A 27,785-nucleotide genomic window follows, 5' to 3' on the forward strand; every position below is an offset into this window, starting at 1 on the left:
GAGGCTACGAGAGATGAACCTACAGTTTAACGTGGGATCAGAACCACATGCACCCCTAACGAAGATCGAATACGGATCTGTCGCAGAAGACAAGAACACTATGAGAAAAAATTAACATTGGTAAAATACACCCATTTCCCTTCCATCCACAAAAAAGAAAGAAAGCAAAAGAGGAATTACTGGTCCATCTAGATTATCACACACTGGAGACGAGGTTAAACACATTTGTGTGATTTATTAGGTTCATACAAGAATAGCTGCACATTTTATTCAAATATGCAACCGTAATTTGCAATCGTGATTTATTGATGCTGTGAAGCAATGATACGCAACAGATTAATAGATTGATTGAATTGAAGTTTCGCGTCCCTTTCAGCAGTGAGGTTATATGAGACGTGGGTCTATAGCTTAACGTGCGATCCGCACTACATGAAAACAGATTGATAGGTGACATCTTTATCTAATTTTAAAGATCTGTGCGCAGATGGGAAGAAGAAACGTCTTGTAGTGATGCATTGGTGACGGACCTTTAGGCCCAACTTCTTCGTGTAAGGGAAGATATTTTCGTTAAGGATGATAGTTCCTTCGTGGAAGACAGCTACTCTGTTCCTTTGTGTTCCAATATTTTTTGAAAGATATCTCTGCAGAAAGAGGAACAGTTATTGTTAACGAACACGAGAAAAGACTCTCTTTACCTATATTATAGTTAAGTTGGTTACTGCCAATTTCTCGGGAATTTTGAGGTCATCAGCTTCTCTTTTGTGTGTATTCGTATGAAACATGTAGTTGCCATCATCAAGACCACTTAATCATTTAGTAGAAATTTAAATATTGTATGATGTGTAATGCTATTTGACACATACGAGGCCTGTTGGAAAATATCCGATCATGGTTCCGGCCAACCAATACACTCCCCTAGCATTTTCATCGTCCTAATCCCCTTCAAACTAGTTCCACTTGCTTCCACGCACCGAGTTAGGTAATCTCTCCACCGCTCGAAAGAAGCCTGAAACCCCTTTTCGGAAAATGCTACAACAGCCGTCGCGTTGCACTAGATCTCCTCTCGTGTGTAAAAGCGAGTTTCCATCTGTACTTTTTGATTTTCGCAGAAAAAAAAAACTCACGAAACTATACCTGGAGAGTAAGAAGCTTGACGGAACATCGAAATCTTGTGCTGTGCTGAAAAGGATAACCACATGAGCTGTATGAATGAAATCATTATCCTGGTGCAGTCTTAGGAGCTTTGAAGTCCACAGGTCTGGTCATTTCGAACAAAGACCGTCATGTAAGCGACGGGAGTCGGTTGTGACTTTGTTCTCGTGTCCTATCCGTACATCCATGTTTTTACCACTTTAGCCACGCCGAGAGCTCAGAAGGGCACCGAACATAGCCACTCCTCCACAACAGCAGTAACGCCATCTGCAGACTAAAGACATCATGGAACCCTCTTCCACGCCGCAAAATTTTGCCAACCTACGCCATGTAGTTTTTTCAAAAACAAAAAAGGTCGGACATATTTTAGACAGGCCTCGTACACATGTTTACCAAGTGTCATCACATTCATCTTTACGCAAAATATCACAATTAGAACAGTGTCTCAGCAACCATGTGCCACTGTTACTGAGGGAAGTGTTTAAAATTTGGCAAGCCATATTATTCGTATTACATAGAAACCATAGATAGAAATGAAGCTATATTACGTCCAGCGTCATTTCACACTCATTTAGATTATCATCCATTGCGTTAATAATGTTGTTTTACCTTCCGCGTTTTAATCTGTGACGTTAGCAGGACTCAAAATTTAGGTATATGAGTAAATTGTAGAAGGTAAACATGATAAGAGTTTCTGATACTAAATTATATTTAATTTGAAAACGTAAAAAGTTAAAAAAAAATCACATGAATTAATGAAATTTTCCATGGAGGAAAATAAAGGAGTTTCCTAGTGTAATACTAGAAGGGAAAACAGAACAGTCGCTTTATTTAGTTGATATCTGATTCTTGTGATATATTGAATAAATTTCAAAAACTTCACCTAGGTCCAGTAAAACTTCCCTTAACGGGTATTGCTACAATGTAAACATTTTTCGGCAAAAGCATACGCATTATTGCAAGACAACCCTCTCTTTTAGGGACATGGGCAGACTTCTTTCTCCCCGAAAGTTTTAGTAACCTCCTACATAGCGGATAGGAATTATTCTGTTTATATGTATTTAGAACGGAAAACACTTTTCGCGTTTTAAAAACTTGTGACATTAGACAGAAAATCCCTTTCCTACAAAATATCTGTCGTAAGTCAATGACTTGGTGAACCATTACACAGAACAACTGCAAGATGAATTTTAAACTCTTTTCTCTGTGCATCGTATTTTTTTAGTATCCAATAATAATATCACAAATTCTTATTTCGTTACGTTTACTTTTAGTACAGTCAGTATGTGAATTAAGGGATTTTGACAGAGGGATGACATCTACTTAAGAAAGTTACCCTACAAGCAATATACTTTACATTCCCCAGCTAAACTTTTGTTTCTTTACAGAGGTGGATATCCCTATCATCTCCCAGTAATTCAAAACTCAATACAGTATTTTCACATTAGCCTGTATTTGTATTCATTAGATATGAATACAAATACAGGCTAATGTGAAAATACTGTATTGAGTTTTGAATTACTGGGAGATGATTCTAATGTATTTACTGTATAATGCGCATAATTACCGCATGAACTGTTAATATTATAAGTTTGTGAAACTTATCTGTAATGGAACCTTCATTTATGGACAATGATAATAACTGCAAATATTCCACCGTACATTAGTTCAAATACTGAGAAAGGCAATAGTTAGTAGAAAATGTTATGGTGAGTGACACAGAAGTTCTACACTGAGAGTTCGATAATACTTCATTGTTTATTAGTTACTATGATAAAAAATTGTGGAAATATATGGTGTAGTATTTTTTTCATATAATTATTACGCAGTGTAATTCAATGGAAAACAGTACATCGTTAACGTGGAAGTGTAAGGTATAATTATGATCTAGAAGTTATTTCTGGAGTTAGAGACCGACATGCACTTGCCTTTATTCTAATTAATTATCACATACACATAGTTAAGGTCCCTCCCATTCTCATACCTACAACTACCTACTAAGACTATTCTTAGTCCAGTGGTTGGCAGCTGTGTTCAAGAAGCTGCCCGTTCCTGTATGTTTGGGGTAGATTATGTGCGTGCCGGTTCTTGACCAATTAAGTTAGCATGACAACCAGTTGAGAATACAGTGCGCCATTAGACACTTATAATTTCAGAAAGAGGTGGCTGAAATTTATGCTCAGCATAGCAATCGAGAATATGAGAGTGTCATGTTCTATTGCTCTCTGTCTACTCATTAGGAGGGTCAGACGACCACACAGTCTTAAATACAATATTATAGCGCATCGACACGTGTACAATGGCTGAACGGTGAATGAAAAAAAATCAAAACTTGACCTGTCAGTCCACTGGATATTTTGCTTTTGTAAAGTTTTGTGTTTCGCGCCTCCTATGCAATGCATTTTATTCATTTATAACATTAAAAGGCATTACAAAGCTAAATACTTGGGTTCATATCATGCCCTACACGACACCGAACGTTTAGAGTAGTCATCGTCAACTGAATGCTCTGTATGTTCCTACATTCAATCATCCAAAGTCTGGCAATAGCTGGCTGGTTACGATAAAAGTAACCAATAGTAAGTGATACAGCTCAACCTGTAAATTATGTCACTGCATCTGACCTCACGTAAAAGATTCCATTCTTCATAACTTTTCAGCTGCATTAAGTACCTACTATTTAGATTTTGTGTGAAGAAGGTTGATTGTTTTACAGTTTAGTGGCTCTTTTTATCGATGAGCTATACTATGAATCATGGACTTGCACTATAGCTTAGTGAAGAATTGAAACCACAAGAACTCCTGCTGGTGATCGAGCTCTCCCACATCAAAATAATACTACTTACTTGTTAGGTATGAGAAAGCTAACATTTGTGGTTTCACAGTACACGTCAAAGGGTAGTTTAATTTATTGCAAAGTAGTGACAGAGCATAATTGTCGATTTCGTTTCAGACTCGCTATCCTGAAAGAGGCTCACGCTTTCTCAGGCTCGGTTCGATAATCTCAATGGTATTTAGGTTCATTATCTTCAATGGGGCTTGCTACTTTCACTTGAACTCAGTTGAGCGCGAGTTCTGAACTCGCAGCTTCGGGTACGAACATCGGATGGAGTGATAGTTTTTGTGTGCGTCTTCGACATGTATCAATCACTAAATTGAGTCACGTTAAAAGCTTATTTTGTGAATATTCCACCATTTTTGTCTTTCTCTATAGTAGGTGTAAGTTATATGCTATTAATACATGAAAACTTAAAAGGGATATCATTGACGCAAAAATACGCTAACATGACATTACAAAAGATCTGATTTCAACGAAAACCTAACCTATTTCTCTGAAACTATGACATACAAAACAGACCTTGTCAAAACACGACATTGATTGTACTACACAATTAAAACTGATTTTATAGGGTATGACTAACAAATATTGAGCCAGAGTTCTGCTTTAAAAGCATAAATTATTGTAACGCGCGATACTGAGTTAATCTCTAATACAATATTAAAATATCCCATTTTGTCATATGGGATCTAATCTTCAATTAACTTTCTTTGTAACATTATACATAACTTTCCGATAGTAAAACAATGTTAAAAAAAAAAAACTAATACTATGTGTTAGTAGCTAAACAAATGTAGAACAAAAAAATTTCAAACATCTTCCTATATTCACGAGATCATATTATCTTACATATACCACGGTTCCATCAACATTAATAACACTCAAACTTGAGCAGCATTTTAAGAAATCTTTAAAGGCATTCGTCTTTAATGAGTTAACATAACAAACTTTTAAGGTATGAATATTTTTACATTTTACAGACGCTACACGCAGAAGTTTATTACTTCCACAAAAACAAAGTATGCTAAGAATCTCCAAGAAAGGTGATTTAGAAAGAACATCAACTGCAAGATCAAGAGAAAAATTTCTTTCATATATGAACTCTGAATTACGCCACAATGCAGGGTCATTCACTAATTTTTCCCATCTGTGACAAACCCGACGAACATTTAAGGCTAAATCACTCACTGGGACGTACGAAAATATCTGCATTAGCATCTCGTCAGGTAAATCATTGATTTCAATATTTGAAACCTGTTCAGTCTTGCAAATGATTGTTGATTCTTCCCTGGAATCAGTGTTTGTTTCCTGTGCCGATTTCCGCTCAATTTCCATGTCGACGGCTTTCAATGTTAATGAACCACCTGTTAGAAAGACAACAAAATCTGCTTTAATATAAAAGTATTATCATTGTTAAACAGGTTAAGTTTACCACAATCCGGTTCATTTCTTGTTAGTAGTATTATTTCCGCCCCTTGATACAACAAATGTAAAAAGAGGGCATGGAGAATTAGTAGTAGAGAGCTCACCTCTGGTGCGAGAAGCTCCTACTTCGATCCTAAGCTAGGTGAGTTAGTGGCGGACAACATCGTGTCCGTTCGCTTTCTCTGGATTCTCCCATTTCCCCCACATTTTCATTCCATCAACTTTTCGTAACTGTTCACTTTCATTAATCATCGTCTCCTTTACCCAAAATGGCATAAATGGGACGTTAAAGTTACAAAAGTAAATAAATCAACTGAAATACATTTGTCAAATTTCTTCTAAGTTATATCTCCATCAAAACAGATCTCCAGCAAAATAATGTCATTCCACGTCAAATCAATCGGGCAACGATAACATATTTAATCGTAAATTTTTCAATATTTTTCACAGTCATTTTAACATTTGACACAGTCATTTTCTTTACAGGGAAGATAACATTTCTTCGTCTCTTTCTCAATTATTTCCAATTTTACAATATTTTACACTTCAGTTACTCCTTAACCTTCATCAGTTTAATAACCTTCCATACCATACCTTCAATCTGGGTCCACATTGAAATTTTGATGTTGACTTCCTTGAATTTCCATGACTAAGTAAGTTAATTTTCACTGATTCGTGGCATCAGGAACATTATCCCTTTTAGAAAAACAAAATAATTTTTTAATCGGTCTCCACCATTTCCATAGCCGCCCCACGCTTTTCCTTTTATGTTCCAAACACAAAAACAACAAAACACGAGTGATATCTTTAATATCTCAGCATTCTGAATACATTCATAAACAAGCAAAGATACGTCATAATTTGGCCTATCTCTTTGATTATCGCCACCTAAGCTAACTTTTTCCTGCAACTTTTGAACATTTTATTTAACTTTCTTTCCCCCTCAAAACTTAAAGTTTTAGCACTTTTATGCGCTCCTTAGGCTTCTTCATTTCTAAAAGTGATTTTCTTTCTTGAGCCTTTTTCTTATCATCAGAGAAATATAGTAGGTTTCCCTCACTTTCTGCATATTTTAAAACATTTCCCAGACTCTCAAGGTAAGTGTAAATCTTGTAAATGCTGCATTTACTTACTGAAAGAAAGAAAACCCTTCACTCTTTTACTATGTTTATTGTCAACACTAAAAGCATGTACGTATGATAACGACAATATATGCGGAACGTTTTTAAAAATATATTCTACGCGTTGTTTTTAGTAAGCCAATGGCTACGTGAACGGTAACTGTTCACGCATTCGGTGAACGATAAGTGTGATGATATCAATACAAATAAAGCAATATGCCATGACAAAGGTATACTGAATTTCCAACAACCCTCAAATGACCTCAGAAGAAACCAATTTTCATGCTAAAAGTGACACAGAGAAGTCTTAGAAATTTACATAACTTACCTCAAAATTTTTAAGCATAACACTACCCACAATAAATTAGACCATGTTGTCACGCTACACAAATCCTGTAGCTGTCATTAAAAAACTACTATATTTCTCCATGTAAGCATACTCTTGAAAGGGCATACAACATTTTCCCCATCTTGCAAGGAGTTGAACCACGTGCAACTTTCTGGGACGTCTTGCTTGCTACCTGCTATCACCCTCCCGCTGACATAAAGGAAAAAACAGTTTTGCCGCTTCCGAAACAACGGATTCTTTTGGACAGGGAGAGGAAGTGAACTAAAATACACGTTTTAATGAGGAAGTTCACTGTATGTCCACTAGAGTGCAGTGCTGCATGGATGAAGGTAAGATTTCTTGCTTTCAGGAAGTTGTAATGTCTAAACAGTAAATAGAAAGATCGGGCCGCAAGGTTTATTTCAGGGTGGAAAAAAATCATGATTTTTTTCAAAAAAATCATTTTTGTTGATTTTTTTGATTTAAATCGATTTTTTTGATTTAAATCAAATCTTTTTCTTCGTATGATACAAGTCACGAACTGAAGAAAAAACATTAGGAATTAGTATTAAATGTTAATTATGTCATTTAAGTGAAAGTATTGAGTTTTAATTTTGAATTAAATCCCAATCGTTAACCTATTTCAATCCCAAACAATGTTTCTTAAGCATTAAGGAAAAAGTACAGCAATGTATATCAACATGACACTTTTCTTTCCACGAAAGTTACTGATATTTGGCAGGGGCATATTTTTAAACAATTGGAACTAGCTAGCGGCACGAAATACATATAAAGTACATAAATTTCGTCTAAAATTAACTAACGAACTCTATGACCTATGGAACCCGGAGGTTCAATGCCATGTTCACAAAAGCTCTCCTGACTTCTATCCTTAGTCAACTGAATCCAGTTTCTATTTTGTATTCTTATTTCTGCGAGATCCATCTTAATATTGCCCTCCCATGTGCGACTAGGTCTTCCTAATGGTCGTTTTCCGATTGGACTTCCAGTTAAAACTTTGAAAGCGTTCCTACTTTCTTCCATTCTCGCTACAGTCCTGCCCACCTGAACCTCCAAGATTTGATGACCCTAACAATGTTTGGTGAATGGTATAAATTATGCAGTTTCTCATCATGAAGTTTTCGCCATTTCTCAATTCCGTTCCTTTTGGTTCCGAATATTCGTTTCAGGATTTTATTCTCAAATAATTTCAGTCTGCGTTCTTCCCTCAGCGTAAGCGACCATGTTTCACAAGCATACAGCACAACAGGCATAATTATCGTTTTATATATTTTAAAGCTTCAAATTCCTCGACACAATTCGCGATAATAAGAGATTTTGAACTGAATAATAACACGAATTCCCTGCAGGAATTCCAAAATAAAAAAATCAAGATGATCAGTTCCAGAAGAAGAAACACTTGTGATTGTTAAAAATATGCTTTATGTGACGTGAAAAACAGTTCAAATGCGAGTTGTCCGTGCATTTAAGACATCTATACATAGCAGGCACGTTTTTATACTTTTCTGTTGGCTATTTTATTTTCTCTTACAATTTTTCCTGCACAGGCGCGGCAAATTTTCTGCGATCACATCGCAGATCGCGGCATGTTCTGCAATGGGGTCTAGTATCCACTTTATCAAAAGTATTATTCGATATTTTAACGCATCCAAAATTTGTTGTATTACGATCCCGAGGAACTTCTATGCATTTAGTACATAAATTTCGCCAAAATTTTAATTTTTTTTGTTTGTTTGTTTGTTTGTTTGTTTCGGAGAAGGGATCGAACCCTCTAAATACGCCCCTATTATCTGGAAACAAACAAATAGACATGAACACAAAAGAGCTTTCATCTTAAATGTCCATGGTGATTTCACCGTTGGAACAGAAATTTTAAAACCCTGTGTTACAAAGAGAAGAAAGCAGGGTTCACCCGTAACCCGTTCAAACGGGATTTTCCCTGATAGTTCCCACATGATACTCGTTTCATGCTGTGCTTACATACATTCGAGTCTCACTGTATTATGATTATTATCTTCCATAATCGGAATAACAGAAGAGAAACGGGATTTTACTTACTTTCACTTTAAATTAATTCATTTTGGAATTTGATTTAAATCAACGATTTTTATTTAAAAAATCAAGTGAATTAAATCTTGATTAAAATCGTGATTTAAATCAGACTGATTTAAATCAATCCACCCTGGTTTATTTTATGACAGCTACAAAATTCATGTAGCGTGACAACATGCCTTCTCTCTCTCAGTATAATATTATTCAAGTCACGTCCTCTATAACTCCATTCCACGTCACATCAGAGCTATTCTGAGAGCGGAAGGTTATTCAGCGCCATACTAATCACATAAGTTTCCTTTTTTTAAAGGTGTTTCCATTAAACTGATAAGTATCTGTATATTAAATTCTTAAATGTTATATAGATTTATTTCTCATATTAATGGAATTATCCTTTCGCCTCTTGCCATTTTTTTAATTTTTATTTTATTTTTTTATTTTTTTGGACGCATAATTTCATAGTTACACACCAAAAGGTTACGAATTTAGTATTCCAAGAATAAATTCAATCTCAGCCCTAATTGCTCTACAGCAGCATTTCCAAACCTTTTTCAACTTGCAGCACACTACGGGTGTAACTTGAATTTTCGCGGCACACTCATAGATATAATAATAATAATAATAATAATAATAATAATAATAATAATAATAATAATAATAATAATAATAATAATAATAATAATAATTATTATTATTATTATTATTATTATTATTATTATTATTATTATTATTATTATTATTATTATTATTATTATTATTATTATTATTATTATTATTATTATTATTTGCAAATATAAAATACCATGGTATTTTTTTTTCTGTGATTACTGATCTCCTTTTCACAGAGATGAAAGCTCGATCACTGGTTTTCCCCTATGCTAATTCATTATGCTTATTTTTTATTTTGATTTTAAAATGCAAAACAATTGCAATGAAATATAGAACTCAGATTTTTAAAAATACGCTTTCTTTTTCGAAAACTAAAACCTTTCACTAAGAACGAACATCACTAAATAACGAACGAACAAACAAATGTCTTGTACTTTTAACTTTGCTGTTTTAACCAAAACCGGTGCATATTATTACAATCACACAACTTGCGATGTGTCGAAGTCAAAACACAGCTGTTGAACAAAGTGTTATTCTGTCATTCACGTGCGAATAAGTGTTCTACGAACGTTCACATGACGCGTACCGTACAAGTGCTTTCATTTCTTGGTGTTAGTATGACTGTCAATTGAAGTGTAACATAGCAGCTAACCGTGGAAATGTGTACGAGCCGAAATACTGTCTGCTACACAGTAATAGATGTAGAATAATATATTACAATTACAGTAATTTTTTCCATGGTAGAAATTCATAATAATGTGAAATACAAAAATATACATTTTTTTCTGTCTTGCAATTTGGTTGCTATAGAATTAATAATTTTGTTTCGATTTTCTCGCGGCACACCAGTTGGGAAACGCTGCTCTACAGGGTGGTCCGGAAGTGGGCGTACCCCCTTTAGTTTCAACAGTATAGTGTTAGTTATGGTAGAATGTCTGTACACAGTTACCTTGAAGTCTTAATAGTCATAAACATCGGTATGATCACTTCCATATCGTAACACAGCTGAATTCTGCGCCAAATTCTTGCAGATGTTTTGCTGAGATACTCCGGAGTAACGAGGATGAAGGCGTGTTCCACAGCTGCTCGTAATTCCTGCGTTGTGTGATATCGAGTGTTTCTTACTTGTTGCTTTATGAAACCCCAGAGAGAATTGTCTGGTGTCGTCAGATCGGGACTTCTTAGAGGCCAGGCAAAGAGAGCTGGTGAAGATGCACTCTCCAGTCCAGCGGCCAGGAAACGTCTGATTCAGGTAATTGGGCACGTGAATCGCAAAGTGCGCTGGTGCTCCATGGATAGCAATGTTGCCAGACAATGCCAAGCAATGTTACCAGACAATGCCAAGCAATGTTATCAAACAAATGTGGGTAAAACCTAAAACCGTCAGAAAACACCAATTAGGGGTAAGCCCACTTCCGGACCACCGTGTACAGTAATCGAAAGCAGCAGAAAACTACTATTTCCGGTTTAAATATTGATTGCCATAGTTACAGAACGATAAAATATAGTGAAGATTTTTTAAGTGTGTTCAACAAGATTGGATTTCATCTCCACCTTTTATTACTACTTCCAGTTTTAATGTTAGATCCAAATAGAGCACAAACGATAAAAACGGAAAAGAATTTCTTGGAGTAGGTTCAGTGTTCCAAGAGTACATGCTATCTCCAACCTTGTATCTCAATTGAAAGGAAGCAGTAGAGTTAACCACTTTTCGTTTCAATATTGGCTTCCCATATAGTAAAAAGTAAACCGACATCCCAAAAATAAATGTTTACCGTTATGGGAAAAAGGTTACAGCCAGAAAATTCTTTCTAAATTACAAGGTAACCAAAAAAGTTCTTGTCGTCTTTGACGTCCCATTAAATCATGCGCTAACAAAGAGAAAACGAAAAGACGCATCTGCCTACCAAGCGATCGGGAATTAGGATGACCGTCGACCTTAAGTAATATAGGCACATTGCACACACACAGCAATCTAGCATGTCCAGTGCCGAATAGCACTTCCAGTGTCGGAAGTATTGAAGTAGCTAATTCGCGTGTGTTTATTGAATGATCTTAAAGTGGACCTGTCAGCTGCCGCATATGCCAGGCATTGGTTCCAGAAATTCCGTTCGGGAGATATAAGCCTTTTGAATGAACCTCTACTCTCTGCAGTTGTAAGAAGTGCACCGTGCATAGCAGCACAAAGAGCCAGCATTGGTGATCACAACAATGTGCTTTTCCTGTATGACACTGACAAACCAGTGTCGCAAAGAGGACCCGGAAGACCCTTCAGCAACTTGGCTGGAAAACACTGTCATGCACCATATTTACCGGACCTTGCGCCAAAAGATTACTACCTGTTTCATTCCCTCGACAACCACCTCCATGGGAGATCTTTCGCAAATAAGGGGGGCCTGTGGAACGCATTCACGAACTTCTTTGCATTCACGACTGCCGAGTTTTATCAGTAGGGTATTGTGCAACTGCAGAAACGTTGGCAAAAGGTTTAGGATGCTGACGGAGATTCCTTCGAAACCTAAAGGTATGTATCATACACTGTATTGTTCTTTGTTTATAACTACTCTAGAACAACAAGAACTTTTTTGGTTACCTTGTAAAAAATCGGATTATCTCCAATCCTCTACTGGTGTTATTAAGAAAGATAATACAAATTGTTAGAAAAATAATGACTTATTGACAGTACTATTGATTTAACGGTATTAATGTTTAGCCTAGTATTCTCCATAGTTCTAAATACGAATACGAGTTTTAGTATGCTCAATACACTGAAGTTTCGCAGTTCCATGTTTTCGATAAACACTCTTTGAAATGTGTAATATGGTCTATATCCCATAAAGTAGTGAATCATACTTTTCTTTAATTGTACGTGTCCCAAATGAAGTCCGTCCTCTATATTTAGGAGAAACTGTACATTCTTCTTTCAATGTTCGAGCCATTCTCTTTTGCCTCTTTCCAAGTTCCAATTAGTAATCCTAATAAACTTTATCCTTTTTATCCTTCTCTATCCATAATACTTTGTTGGTATTCCTGTTAAATAAATTAAGTTGTATGCCAGAAGCTATTGACAATACATTTTTTCAATTGAAAAGTTTATCTTTTTTAACTGATGACCCCTGTGAATAGAGATGCAAGGGCTCGGAAAAAACCCGCTTTTTTGGGAAAAAAACTCGGTTTTTTCTGCTTCGCTTTTTTGCTTGGGAAATTTTGGGCTTTTTTGAAAATTTTGCTTTAAACTGATAATGCAGACTTTGTTCCGCTTCTCTACAACAAAACTCATTTAATTAGTGGTTGATGCAGATAATAATATGAAACCTCGAAAATAAACCATGAATTTCAAAAAGTTTTTTTTTTTTAATTCTTAACATTTTTACATTATGAATTTCAAAGGATTGATCAACTTTCATATACATTGTATGAATATTTCGAACAAATTTTTCACTGATTGATCACAAACGTAATAATCTGTTACCACCTATCAGGTGCTTCGGATCTGCAAAATCGGTAAAGCTCCAAATTCTGTAATGCACTGACTGTTCCTTAAGCTTGTTCAGAATCGGGAAAGTATCGAATTTTTCGTTCATGGATCATATACGTAATAGACGGTTCATCTGAGCGTATGGTTTCCTAGGCTGTAGAATATATAACCACCATCACGGTTTACGCAGTCCTGAAGGTTTCTGAATTTTTAACAAGAAAATTCAATATATCGTTACGAAACTTTTTTTTATCAAAAAGAAAAACTATGGAATTCATTTAAAAAGAGTGGAAGAATCAATCACTGTTCCAATTCACAAGAAAGGAGACAAAATTGATTGTAATAATTATCGAGGCATTTCTCAACATTATATTAATAAGATTGACCCCATACGAAGATGAAATTATTGGAGATTATCAGTGTGTATTTAGTCGAAATCGATCAGATATTTACCATTCGACAAATACTCGAAGAGAAATGGGAATATATTACCCAGTACATCGACTGTTTATTGATTTTAGAAAGGCTTACAACTCGGTTAGGAGGGAAACATTGTACAACATTCTTACAGAATTTGGAATACTGAAAAAGCTAGATTTACTAAGTGTTTAAATGAATCCCAGAGTACAGTCCAAGTAGAAAAATACGACCTTCCACGTCGAGATTGGCCTGAAACAAGGATATGCGTTATTGCCGTTATTATTTAGCTTTGTTCTGGACTACGCTATAAAAAAAAAAAAAATCAAAGATAGGAACCAGGGCCTAGAGTTGAATGGTGTTTACCAGGTTATGGTGTATACTGATGATGTAAAATCTTGAATCAGTATTACCAGACCAAAATCATACCCACAAAGAAATTAAATGTCGACTGAAATCAGGAAATTCTTGTTATTATCGTCGTCGAATATTGTCGTCGCGAATTCTGTCAAGGAATTTAAAGCTTAAAATATATAAAATGATAATCATGCCTGTTATGCTTTATGGTTGTGAAACATGGTCGTTTACGCTGTGGGAAGAACGTAGACTGAAATTATTTGAGAATAAAATTCTGAGACGAATATTTGGACCCAAGAGGAACGGGAATGGGGAATGGCGGAAACTTCATAAGGAGGAACTACATAATTTATACGGTTTACCAAACATCGTTAGAGTCATCAAGTCTAGGAGGATCAGGTGGGCAGGTCATGTAGCCATAATGGAAGAAAGTAGGAACGGTTTCAAAGTTTTAACTGGAAATCCAATCGAGAAACGTCCATTAGGAAAACCTAGGCCCAGATGGGAGGACAATATTAAGACGGATATAGCAGAAATACACGGAGAAAAATGCATAATCCAGTCGGCATGTAAATGCTGTTTTTACCAGGTTACGCGCGTCACCACATTAAGTAATGTTGTTTCATCAGTAGTACGATCTACACCACCGTCCAGCGAAAATTTTGTATTGTGGGACCACCATTTCAAATCTAGAATTAACGCCATACCCATTCCGACGGTGGTAACTTAGGTATATAATGTTGTTACTACCTTCCTACGACTGGCCCCTCTTGGTTCTTTCTAAATCTGTGACTCCCTACCTTACGAGAGTAGTAGTTTTTAACACAAAATCAATCATGTGAATAAAATTATCCAATCACAGAGAGTCTAATTCGACGCCGAACTCGAGACTTGGCATGGTGTTCCCACCTGCTGTACTTTTATACATGAAATTACATTACTTAAGGAGCGCACCCGCGTAAATACGATGTATCCACACGGAAATCCTAGTCCCTTTTTTCTCAGTGTAGGAATACAGAGTAGAAACTGGATTGAATTTGATAAGGACAGAAGTCAATGGAGGGCTTTTGTGGCCATAGACAAAGAGAAAGAGAGAATACACTTAAGTTAAGCACAACAAACATGAGTGAGTGGTTAGCTTTCGCGCTTCTATCGTGAAGTCCGGGATTCAACCCCGCATTCGACCATTTTGACAAAAGTTTTCTTAATCCCATCTGTGAATGTAGAGATAGTGCGTGTACTGTGTGTCCTGGCTGACTTCCTGTCTAATCGTTTTTAAATCTTTGTTATTACTAATTACCAGCAGTGATGGATTTGCAAAGAGGGTTAGGGGTGGGGATGTCTTTCGGATTGAAGCCTCTACCCCGAAATTACGGAATTTCTCAAACAAACTAAATATTAGTTTTGCCTTTACTCATAAACTTCAAGCTGTCCTCAAATTAAAAAAAAAAAAAAAAAAAAAAAAAAAGGAATTTTTAGAAAAACTAAGCATTAATAAAAAAAGCCCCTCCCAAAATACTTTTCTAAATCCGCCACTGATTATCAGTATAAAATGGTCTTCAAGGTTGTATCTGAAAGATTATAGCTGAACATACAAACGAACGAAATATTTATTATGCCTGTACTCATAAACTTAAGCTCCTCTTAAATAAAAATTAGGAATTTTTAGAAAACCAAACATTATTCAGAAAAACCCCTCCCAAATATTTTTCTAAATCCGATACTGATTATTTGTATCAAATGGTATTCAAAGTTGTGTCCGGAAGGTTATTGTTAAATCATTGCACAGCTACAGTATAACCGAAATGTGGAAGTACGCTCTGATGGATATATTGAAAAACATAAGTTTAATTATGTGCTAGAAGCTAGGGTTCTAAGCTCCAAGATATGAAACACGGATGACTAAAAAGAAATGATCTGGAGAAGAAAAAAATGTCGATGTTTCAGAAGTTAAAATAAGGTTAAACAGCTTCTAAAATTGCCCTCAAATACTACGTAATTTATGTTTACTTTAATTCATAAACCATGTGCTCCATTCATCATGATGGTGAATTCCAGAACGAAATATGGCATTCAGGTCATGAAATCTTATTTAACTTTAGAGTATACTATAAGAAAGCTATTTAAACAGAAAAATCATGAAAATGAAAAAAGCCAAAATTTCCAAAATTCTCGTTTTTTTCCCAAAAAAGCCGGCTTTTTATGTGCAAAAAACCATCGATTCAAAAAAGCCGGCTTTTTTGCATCTCTACCTGTGAACCATATGATTGCTTCTAAGGTAAAGTTATGATATAAGTTAGTTGTAGGATTATCAGAGGTAGTTGGAAACCTCCTTGTGAAATATATATTTTTTCTCATTATATTGTTTTTTTTTTCTGCTATGTAGCTAACATGTTGAACAAAGTTCAAATTTTAATTTAATATATTGAACAGAAGAAGGTTGTGGCTTCAATTTTCTGAGACAAAGACGGTACTGTGTTGGTGGAATATACAGGATTCTCATTTTGCATGACAATTACCTAGCTCACACACCCCACGTCGTAGCTGGCAAATTGAACACCCTGAGATTCCAATTGGTCTAACATCTCCCTTATTCACTTAACCTGATTTTCTCTGGTTATCATTTGTCCCAAAAATTGAAGAAACATCTCGACGAACATCATTTTTTAGGACAGTCCTGACGTCCAACGTGCTGCAACCCAACATCTTGAGGCTACGAATAGCTGCTACATCGCTGCACCAAATTATCCTGTCTTAGGAAGAATTATGTTAAATATGTGTAATTTCATCCCTCTAGTTACTCTTTTTCTGGTCAATGCCAGGAACTTTTAGCACCTTTCACCTCCTCTTTTTGTGTAACCACTTGTTTTCTCTTACTCTTTTAATATTTGTATTAATTAATTACAATCTTTATTAGATCCTTGCCAACTCTCCTTTATACTTCTTATGTGACAAATTATTTGTTGTTGAACAATTCGGTTAATTTGCTTATGGCTCTATTGCTTTTCATTTCTACTTGTCTTCTGCTGTATCCTGAGGGAATTAAATTTTCATCAGTGTATGCAACTACCCCTTTCACCTCTTGACATATTTTACATTTCTTACGGTTCCACAGCTATAGCTCAAAAAGTGTTTCCACGAATTTGATATCCCAAGATTATATTTAATTTCTCTTCTATAGTAATTTAGCTTTAATTCTTCCATAGTAATCAAAGGTGGCAGAAAACTACAATTTCTGGTTTGAATATCGATTGCCATAGTCAAAGAACGGTGAGAGATAATGATTTTTGTTAAGTTGATTCAACATTCGAATACTACATTTAATCTCCACTTTTTATTACTTCTCTTACGGTCTTAATTAGAACCCTATAGAGAAAAACAGTACTAGCGTACATGGGCTGTTTGAAGCGGATTTACCATTCCAAAAGCATACGCTATCTCTGCTCTTGTCTCCCTATTCAAGCAGGAAGTTTCAGTACTTATGGTTTCAATACTAGCTCCTCATATAGCAGAAACAGTCAAGAGACAGCAAGAAATGTTTTTAAAGTAGATTGAACGTCCCAAAAGCAGATTTTCAACGTTATGGACAAAAACTGATTACAGTAAAAGGAATATTCCTACACTCAGTAGCTCGAATTATACAGTTAGCTCCAATCTGTTACCTGTTGTTATTAAGAAAGTCAAAATATAAACTATTAGCGGAATTATGAGTATGAGTTGGCAGTACGATTGTCAAGACGCGTTGATGCACTGGCTTTATCGATAATATATGGTATTCCCGAAATATATAAACAAACGCTATCATCAAGATCCATTGTTTCCGGTAAACAACATCCAATTTATCTTCTGCCAAAATGGTTAACCAAGCCATTTTCTACTTTGGCCAAAATGGTCGCTTCATTTCAATAAAAAAGCTTTTAGAAAATGGTCTACAGATTGAAAATGCTTCACAGATTTCTGACATTGTGTTGGTGCACACATTGGAATGAACTAAAGGAATTTCGATACCAGAATGCAGAGTATAAGAGATGCCAAAGATCAAGTCTGTAGTATTTGCTTATCTAAATATAGTATTAAGGAAGTCAAAAGTATTCTTAAAACTACATTATAAACCGCAAGGAACTTTTGTGACTCGTTCTGTATTAGAATTAAAAATCCTACGTTAAATTTTGACTAGGGCAACTCTGATAAGAGCTAAAATTGTATTATTAATAGTTTCATTCAAATATTTGGGTTTCATTGACAATACTTCTACCTAGCTTTTCTTTTAATGCTTAAAAGCGATATATAGGAATAATTTGTTCTTCACGTTTAGGACTTAGTAACACTGAAGAAAAATCTTCAGTGTTAATTTTCTTCGGAAAATTTAGAACTTAGAAGAATTTATAAAAGAAAATTTAAAATTTCACAATTAGTTCTTTAGGCTATGAAAGAGACAGATGATTAATGAAAGTCAATTATCGTGAAAGAATAAGAATATTATAGACAGGGTTTGCCCAAGTGGGCCCAGCCCGAAAAAACCCACCGGGTTTTTTTTTCGGGTTGGACCCACCTGAAAAAACCCATCTTAAAACCCACCTGGGTTTTTGACTTTTTTGTTAGTGTATTATTGGTATAACTAAGGTGATCACATTGAAAGTTATTTTTATCAGATTTTAAACTTTCTTTGGGCGAATTATATGCTTTCATGTTAAGATAGACAACAATATTCAACATAAGACCTTTATAAAGCTCTAAATGCACTGAATGAATGAATAAATAAATAAAACCCTCACCTTAGCTTGAGATAATTGTAGAACAAATTAATGTGTGGATTTGCTTATAGCCTATTTGAAGTAAAGTAAGCGATTGTATGTTTTAGAAAATACTTTCCATGAATAGTGTGTTTCCTGACTCGGCACCGCCGAGGGACGTTATCCCTCATACGTTGACGGGTTTAAGGTCATAGGTGCCGGTACTAACAGTAAATATGTAAATACATTAGTAAAACTATTAGTATTATTTCTTACCTTTGATGATAACAAAAGTATTCAGTAAAATTTGGATTTACAACAACAACAGTTAAGTTCAGTCATTTGTTGCTAGCCTTCAAATAAGCATTCTGTAGAATCAACACTAGCAATAACGTAAAAATTCTTGTCAAAATTAAGAAGCTTAATGCTCGGAGCTCCGAAGACTACGTAACACTTACTATTTCAAGTGCTGCATTCGAACTTCAGTATTAATGGAAGTTTCGATGTACAGTAAAGCAAGCTGCATTTTCAGGGAAAACCCGTCGTGAAAGAAGTGTTCGGGAAATTCCCACAATTGAACCCACAAAGCATCGAAAGCGAATACTTCAATACTACAAAACTATTTATTTTACGCTGGAGGATATTTCATTTCATTTTAGACATTTTGAAATATTTACTTTATAAAATATGAATTATAGGCCTAACTTTGTTAACTGTTTTAAATTCATTTTCGGAAAAGAACGGTCTTGCAACAAGTGCTCGGGTAATTCCCGTAATTGAATGCACAAAGCATCGAAAGTGAACTTCAACAATAAGACCATTTGTTTTACGTTGAAAAATATTTAAGACATTTTGATGAATTATGTCTTTGTTTTAAATTAATATAGCTATTTGGTATTCACATTTGGCGAACGTCACTGAGGCTCCTAGGATGACTCGTTCTACATTTGTTCGTTTGTCTGCCTTTACTACACAGTGTTCAACTTTCGGTCTTTTAAATTTTCAGGATACAAACCAGAGACACTCTAAATTTTCTGTTTAGATTTTGGCAGCATACCAACGTAAAATTACAAAATGGCGCGCTTTAAAAAAAAAAAAAATAGCTGATATCCACTGACGAAAATCCCGGGGGGATGATGGGGACATATCTCTTACAATCTTGGAACTGTCCCCCTCAATAATCCGATTGGAAATGTGTCTTTTTAGGAAGAAATGTGATGATTTGTGTCCAACTGTCACAAAGGAAAGTGAGATGAAATTGATACCTCCCAGAATAAGCCTCAAATCTGACCGCCTCCCAATGTTGAAGACAACTCTGCTCCCCTACCCATGTTGTCCCGGAGTCCCACACAGGGGACATAAAATATGACGATATTATTATTACTTTACAACTTTAAAATCAGACTGGCAACATTGAGAACTGTTTACAGGGAATGATCATATTTGGATCATCCCTTGTAAACAGTTTTCAATGTTGCCAGTCGGATTTTAAAGTTATAAAGCAATAATAATGTCGTCATATTTTATGTCCCCTGTGGAGGACGCCGGGACCGACATGGGTAATCCTCCCCAGCATTGTTTTTTGCCTTCATAAATATTTTGTACATCGCATATATATCTCCGTCTTACCCGTCCCCCCAATGTTGAAGACAAATTTGCGCCGCTGCTGATATCCACGCTACAAAGCGCAATTTTAGTCTTTCAAGTTGAAATTTTCAAAGTAGAAGCACGAGAGACTAAATTAGCTGTATATATTTTGGCGGCATAAAATTTCAAAATGGTAGCCATTTTTCAAAATAGCGGGTATCCATGCTACAAGGTGCAATTTTCGGACTTTTTAAGTTGATATTTTGAGGGTAGAAGCACAAGACCTTCTAAATTTGTTGTAGAATTTTTCGGCGATCCAATGTAAAATTTCGAAATGGCGGCATTTTTTTCAAAACAGCAGTGAATAGAAAGTTGTTACAAGTTGTGACAATGACACTCATAAAATGTAAATCATATCAACATGCACGGCAGTGCATGGCAGCCAAGTTCCGCGAAGCAAATGAAAACTGGCCTGCACTGCCGTAAGCATATTATACACGAACAAGAGTTTTCGGTAAAATTGCCGAATTCGAGGCTTTGTAAAAACGATTCTATTAAGGGTAGAAACATGAAATTTAGAATGTAAGGAGATATCCCATAGATGTACTCATATGCCAAATCTCACATTCCTACCTTCAACCATATTCGAGTACGGGGCCCCCAAAATATGCTGTTTTCAGGCTCACTGACTCACTGACTCACTCATCAAATTGATTAGGTACTTCCCAATTAGATAGAAACGTGAAACTTTGCACAAAGGTACCCTATAACAATTTGAGTATGGAAAAAGTCCAAAATTTGAGGAATCTGCTATGGGAAAATTTTTATAGGCAAAAAACTGTCGTTAGCCAGGAAAAAAATCGTTTCACTCACTCACTCATCAAATTGATTAGGTACTTTCCAATGAGATAGAAACTTGAAACTTTGCATAAAGGTACCCTATAACGACTTGAGTATGGAAAAGGTCCGAAATCTGAGGAATGTGCTATGGGAAATTTTTTATAGGCAAAAAACTGTCCTTAGCCAGGAAAAAATCGTTTTACTCACTCACTCATCAAATTGATTAGGTACTTCCCAATGAGATAGAAACTTGAAACTTTGCATAAAGGTACCCTATATTGACGTGAGTATGGAAAAAGTCCGAAATCTGAGGAATGTGCTATGGGAAATTTTTTATAGGCAAAAAACTGTCCTTAGCCAGGAAAAAAATCGTTTCACTCACTCACTCATCAAATTGATTAGGTACTTCCCAATGAGATAGAAACTTGAAACTCTGCATAAAGGTACCCTATATTGACGTGAGTATGGAAAAAGTCCGAAATCTGAGGAATGTGCTATGGGAAATTTTTATAGGCAAAAAACTGTCCTTAGCCAGGAAAAAAATCGTTTCACTCACTCACTCATCAAATTGATTAGGTACTTCCCAATGAAATAGAAACTTGAAACTCTGCATAAAGGTACCCTATATTGACGTGAGTATGGAAAAAGTCCGAAATCTGAGGAATGTGCTATGGGAAATTTTTTATAGGCAAAAAACTGTCGTTAGCCAGGAAAAAAATCGTTTCACTCACTCACTCATCAAATTGATTAGGTACTTCCCAATGAGATATAAACTTGAAACTTTGCATAAAGGTACCCTATAACGACGTGAGTATGGAAAAAGTCCGAAATCTGAGGAATGTGCTATGGGAAATCTTTTATGGGTATAAAACTGTCCTTAGCTATGAAAAAAAAATCGTTTCACTCACTCACTCATCAAATTGATTAGGTACTTTATAATGAGACAGAGACGTGAAACTGCACAATTGTACATTATAATAACCTGAGTATGGAAAAAGTCCGAAATTTAAGGAATTTATAATGGGAAAGTTTTTATAGGCAAAAAAACTTTCCTTAGCCAAGCCAAGTCCGAAATTTAAGGAATTTATAATGGGAAAGTTTTTATAGGCAAAAAACTTTCCTTAGCCAAGCAAGAAATCGTTTCACTCACTCACTGATCAAGTTAATTAGGTACTTCCCAATGGGATAGAGATGTGAAACTCTGCATAAAGGTACCCTATAACGACCTGAGTATGGAAAAAGTCCAAAATGTGAGGAATGTGCTATGGGAATTATTTAAGGGCGAAAAACTGTTCTTAGTTAAACACAAATCGGTTCATTCTCTCCCTCATCAAATTGATTAGATACTTCCCAATGAGATAGAAACGTGAAACTTTGCATAGAGTTACCCTATAATGACTTGAGCATAGAAAAATTCCGAAATGTGTGGCATGTGTTATAATAAATTTTTTATTGGCGAAAAACTGTTCTTAGCCAAGTAGAATTCGTTTTATTCTCTCAATCATCAAATTGATTAGGTAATTCTCAATGAAGTATAGACGTGAAACTTTGCATAGAAGCACCCTATAATGACTAGAGTACAGAAAAAGTCCGAAAAGTGATTAATGTGCTATGGGATTTTTTAATGGGCGAGAAACTGTCCTTAGCCAAACATAAATATGTTCGTCTTCTCACTCATGAAACTGATTAGGTACTTTCCAATGAGATAGAGACGTGAAACTCTGCATAAAGGTACTGTACCTTATAATGGATTAAGTGTGAAAAAATTCCGAAATTTGAGGAATGTGCTATTGGAAATTTTTCATGGGCGAAAAACTGTCCTTAGCAAAGCACGGTTCATTCAGTCACTCATCACATTGATTTGTTAGTTTCCAATGATAATGACGTGAAGCTGTTCATAAAGGTACCTTATAATGACTTGAGTGTGAAAAAAGTCTTAAATGTGAGGAAACTAACTCACATTGATTTTGTATTTCCAACTCACTCACTCGCTCATCACATTGATTTTGTATTTCCAATGAGATAAGTCGTGAAACTCTGCATAAAGGTATCTTATAATGACCTGAGTATGGAAAAAGTCCGAAATGTGACGAATGTGCTTTGGGAAATTTTTTATACACGAAAAATTGTCCGTAGCCATTAGGTACTTCCCAATGAGATGAAGATATGAATGTCTACACGAAGGTAGGTTATAATGGCTTGAATATGAAAAATATCCGAAATTTAAGGAATGTGCTATAGATAGAGAATTGAAACTCTGCATAATGGTACCTATCTTATGTAATGACCTGTGTAAATAAAGGTTCCAAATTTAAGGAATGTGCTATGGGAATTTTTATGGGCGAAAAACTGTCCATAGCCATTAGGTACTTCTTAATGAGATAAAGATGCGAAACTCTCCATAAAGGTACTCTATAACGGCTTGAAAATGAAATTTGAGGAATTTGCTACGGAAATTTTTTCATTAGCAAAAAAAAAAATCTCCTTACAATCAGAAATCGGGAACAATTCCGTTATTGAACACATCATGTGCATAGTGATAATGTTGTCAATCGTCTGAGTGGTCAAGTTGGTGCCCTCCTCGCTGATGTATTGGCTATACTTAACATACGTTATCCATATGTTACACACGCACTGCCCTCTTTCCCGCTTAGATCTTACACGATGTCGTTGCAGGATGTCTGACATCTAACAGTCTTCTACCATCTAACATCTAACATTACGTATGTTAGCTATAAGTTACATACTGTACGGCCATCTGTATGTGAGATCCTGACCGCCTACATACAGTCTTTTCGTTCGTGTGGAAAGTACGTTTATTCGGAACACTAAAACGGAAAGTACGTTCAAATATACTTTTTTCAATTATACGTTTACGTTACGTTACGTTACGTTAAGTCCAACAACTACAGGATTTAGACATGTAACAAACGTTTTTACGTACGCCACATACAGTTTTTCTCAGTGTGCGAGTAAAATAAGTGAAAGCTAGTAATAAGTAGTTAAGCAAGTTAATGAGGCACGTTCTGTGAATCAGTTAACTTTTAAAACCGTGGGCTAAGTCACGTACATACTGCCGTAAATTTCGTGGTTGGAAACCCAGACAAGGAAAGCCAATATTTTGTCTTTTTTCGGTGAATATTTTTCCTTTATTGCAGACATTGGTATTAAATAGATATGGAAATTAATTTGATAAGTAAGATAATGTAGAGGTGAGAATATTTAAAATTAATGAAGTTTTCGAAAAAATGAAAAATCCAATTGTTCGAATTTATGTGAGACTAGCAACAAAATGTAACCGATTTCGTAAATATATTGATACCAGAGTTATATTATAGTTACCACAGTCGTTATGTAAAATGTTCTTGATACTTCGAGTCTCTATCTGTGAACAGTGTGAGAATCTCTTACGTATTAGCCTTTTCATCAACAGTGAATTTCGTGCCTTTTGCTCTTCATATTTCCTGAATTTGCCCTTCGGGGGTTCGCCCCCACACCTTCGCCTTTGCTCGTCCTACTTCCTCACACCTCTTAAGTTCACAATTCCAGAATTTTAAGTTTCTTTTCCTATTTCAAGTATCTAAAAGATCAGATTTTGTATTCCAGGAAAACGCCTATTTAAATAACATGGTGATTTCTTCATCTTCCTTTAGACTCCTTAAAAATTAAAAATATTCAATTTTAGCAATTTCCTGTTGGTTAGTCCCGGGAGGATACAATCGTGCCAAATTTCATCATTCTAACTCTGCCGGAAGTGCCTAAACATTTTGGGGTTTAGAAAACGTCCAATATAAATAACATGGAAAAGGTTTTTCTGTTCCCCATAAAACCACTCTAAATTTGGATATTTTCATTTTTACTGACTTACTTAGGTAAAACTAACGAAAACATTGAAGCATACCGAATTTCACGTTTGTATTCCAATTTCAAGTACCTAAAATATGAGATTATTTGTCCAAAAAAAGGCCTATTTAAATAGCATGGGGAATTTCTTCATCTCCCCTTTAGACTCCCTAAAAATTAAAAATATTCACTTTTGGCAATTTTTCTGTCGGTTAGTTCCGAAAAACTACAATCATGTCAAATTTAATTATTGTAGCCCTACAGGAAGTGCCCTATAATTTTGGGATGTAAAAGGTGTCCCATATAAATACGTACCAAGGGAAAGATTTTTCAGTTCCCCAGAAAACCACTCTAAAGTTGGAATTGTTTATTTTTACTGATTTACTTAGGTAATACTAATGAAAACGTACGAGCATACCGAATTTCAATTTTTTAAATTCCAATTCCAAGTTCCTAAAACATGAGAATATATGTCAAAACAAAAAAAAAAAAGACCCATTTAAATAACATAGGAAAATTCTTCATCCCCCTTCATCATTTCAACTTTCCACGTCAACCGGAAGCACCTCTTTAATTTATGCCAGTTCATGTAGCATTATATACAGTTAGGATATGTTGGTGGCAAATATTATTAAGTTTACAAGCTATTTGAAAGGTGTATATCATTGGAAGGAAAACCCGAGGCAGTATGAAACTGCGCAACATGCGCGTCATGTAATGAACTCCGTAATTTCGCAATGTGAAAAGGTAGAGAACAACTAGGTATATTGAAACACCAGCTATGTCTAGTGATGTAGCAGCGAGGATTCAGCATCAAGGGTTTTGGGCCCTGTTGATACTCTTCGTATTTAGGCAATGAAAAATGAGTTGTTAGCGATCGTGATTTTGTAGTTCGGGTAAATGAATTGGAATCTCGTTTGGACATAACGCTCTGACAGATATTTGATAGAATAAATCCTCCCCGCTGTTCTAGTGGCTAGCATGTGCGCCTTCCTTGTACAGGTCTTGGGTTCGATTCCCGGTGGGAGAGCCCTTGGGAAGTAATGTTGTATGTGACACATTATGACTTCTTTAAAAATGTACAATTTTAAATTTAAATCCAGCAATATGCCACAATTGAGAATTTCAATATACGATATTGACATGATGAACTACAAAAAGAAGTGAAATATGAACAAAAACACCAGAGGTGCAAAAAGTGCAGCCAAGTTCGTCAGCTTCAAAAAGTGTTGAGATGAGGATGGATGAGCCAAGTTCCTTGGCCACTGCATCTGAAAGGGACACTGGAACTTGGCGCGAGGTGTCAAGGAAAATGATGTTAAAGAACATTAGGGATAGTGGTGGTGGGCGTGGTGGGTTTGGGACCACCATCAACTTTAGGAATATCAACTTTGCTAATGAGCTAAGGCACATATACAGAATACTGCAGTAAGATTGGTGGTTCGAAATCCAGACAAGGAAAAAATTATATTCCTCCACGAAGTGTCAAAGTAAATGATGTTAACGAGCCTTAGGGGTGGTGTTTGTGAGCGTGGTGGATTTGGGTGTCACCACTAGCCTTAGGACTGAAATGTCTCGGCCGTGAAACTAGGAACATACATCTTAATGTATTCGAATATGTTAGACACCTCGCACCAAGTTCCAGTGTTCCTTTCAGATGCAGTGGCCAAGGAACTTGGCTCATCCATCCTCATCTCAACACTTTTTGAAGCTGACGAACTTGGCTGCACTTTTTGCACCTCTGGTGTTTTTGTTCATATTTTAACATTTTTACCCCAAAGAGATTGAAATATTTCGAAAAAACCCACATGGGCCAAGGTGGGTTGGGTTTTTTCAAAAATACCCGGGTTTTTTCAAACCCTGATTATAGATGAACGGGAGAATGCTGAAACAATTTGCAATATTTATCCCGTTAAGTATAGTTTGTTATATTCGGTGAAGCATCTGGTAAATATTTTAACTGTACGACACAGTGCAGCGTTAGAGAAGGAAAAAAAGTTCTTTGAAACCTGCGCTCATCTTTTGAAATGTGGCTGATGAAGAGAGCAGGAGCGACTCTCGCAGAAAGTTCAGTAGTCATCGTATTATTTTATCAAACTGTGTTAAAACGCTTTCTTTATTACATCCGTATTATTAAAATACAGTTATTCAGAAAGACTAAAAGGACCAGGAATGAAAGCAAAGGATCGTATAAATTACTTACTAAATCAAGTACACACAAAAGATTCCAACGGACTTTGGGAAATGCATCATTATTCCAATGCCGAAATGGATGTAAGGTGAATATTCGAAGACGATAAATTTGCCACTATTAGCATCACGAATCAAGGTCATCTATCAAAAGAACAGACTGGATGTAAAGCTGAAACACAAAATTTAAAATGGACCACGTATTGACCAACATTCCCGCGTTAAAAGTATTGTATTATTGTTGGTAGTGGGAATCTTCTTGTAAAAGTTTATAAAGAATGATGAGTGATTAGAAGAGATATAAATGTGAAATGTTGTTTGATGTAACCGAAATGATACGCTAGATTTAACAACATACGCAAAATAGAAAACAAACAAAAAGCGCCTTATAATATCTTCTTAATCACTCAAATGGTTGCTTTCCTCACCTACTCAAGATCTCGCAATGGGTATTCAAATCTTACGCTGCCTCCCTCAGTCCATTTCAATTTTAAAACTGTACAAAATCACGGCAGTAAAAACCAAAAACAAATAATACAAATGTTAAGTGAGAACTGAGCTACGCTATGATCTTCATACATGTCAAACCCACTGTGCTCCGTTCCGCATGCCGACTTTTCTGTAAATTTATTCTAATTTTAAGGGATGATTTTACAAATTCTAAAAAATCCTAATAATTTATCCTCATATTGAATTTGGACACTCCCTTGCGAAACAAATTTCCGCCTACGACCCTGCAGACCCTGGCAGACTTTCTTCCAAAACTGCCATTGCAGGTTTCATTTTTAACTTC

General features: G+C 35.7%; 1 protein-coding gene across 2 annotated transcripts in view; it reads right to left on the minus strand.

Moving 5' to 3' along the window:
• Nucleotides 1–27,785, minus strand: part of LOC145676334 (F-box and leucine-rich repeat protein 13-like) — a 50,905-nt gene that overhangs the window by 14,098 nt on the left and 9,022 nt on the right. Inside the window, exon 2 of one of the 2 annotated variants that reach the window (XM_081747178.1) lies at nucleotides 5,180–5,355. The exons of the other annotated variant lie outside the window; for it this stretch is intronic. The gene's annotated coding sequence lies outside the window, so the exon portion shown is untranslated. The remainder of the gene's footprint in view (nucleotides 1–5,179; nucleotides 5,356–27,785) is intronic. 2 annotated transcript variants of the gene reach the window in all.

This window comes from Thermobia domestica, chromosome 2 (assembly GCF_964235325.1).
Source record: "Thermobia domestica chromosome 2, izTheDome1.hap1.1, whole genome shotgun sequence".
Classification (NCBI taxonomy): Eukaryota; Metazoa; Arthropoda; class Insecta; order Zygentoma; family Lepismatidae; genus Thermobia; species Thermobia domestica.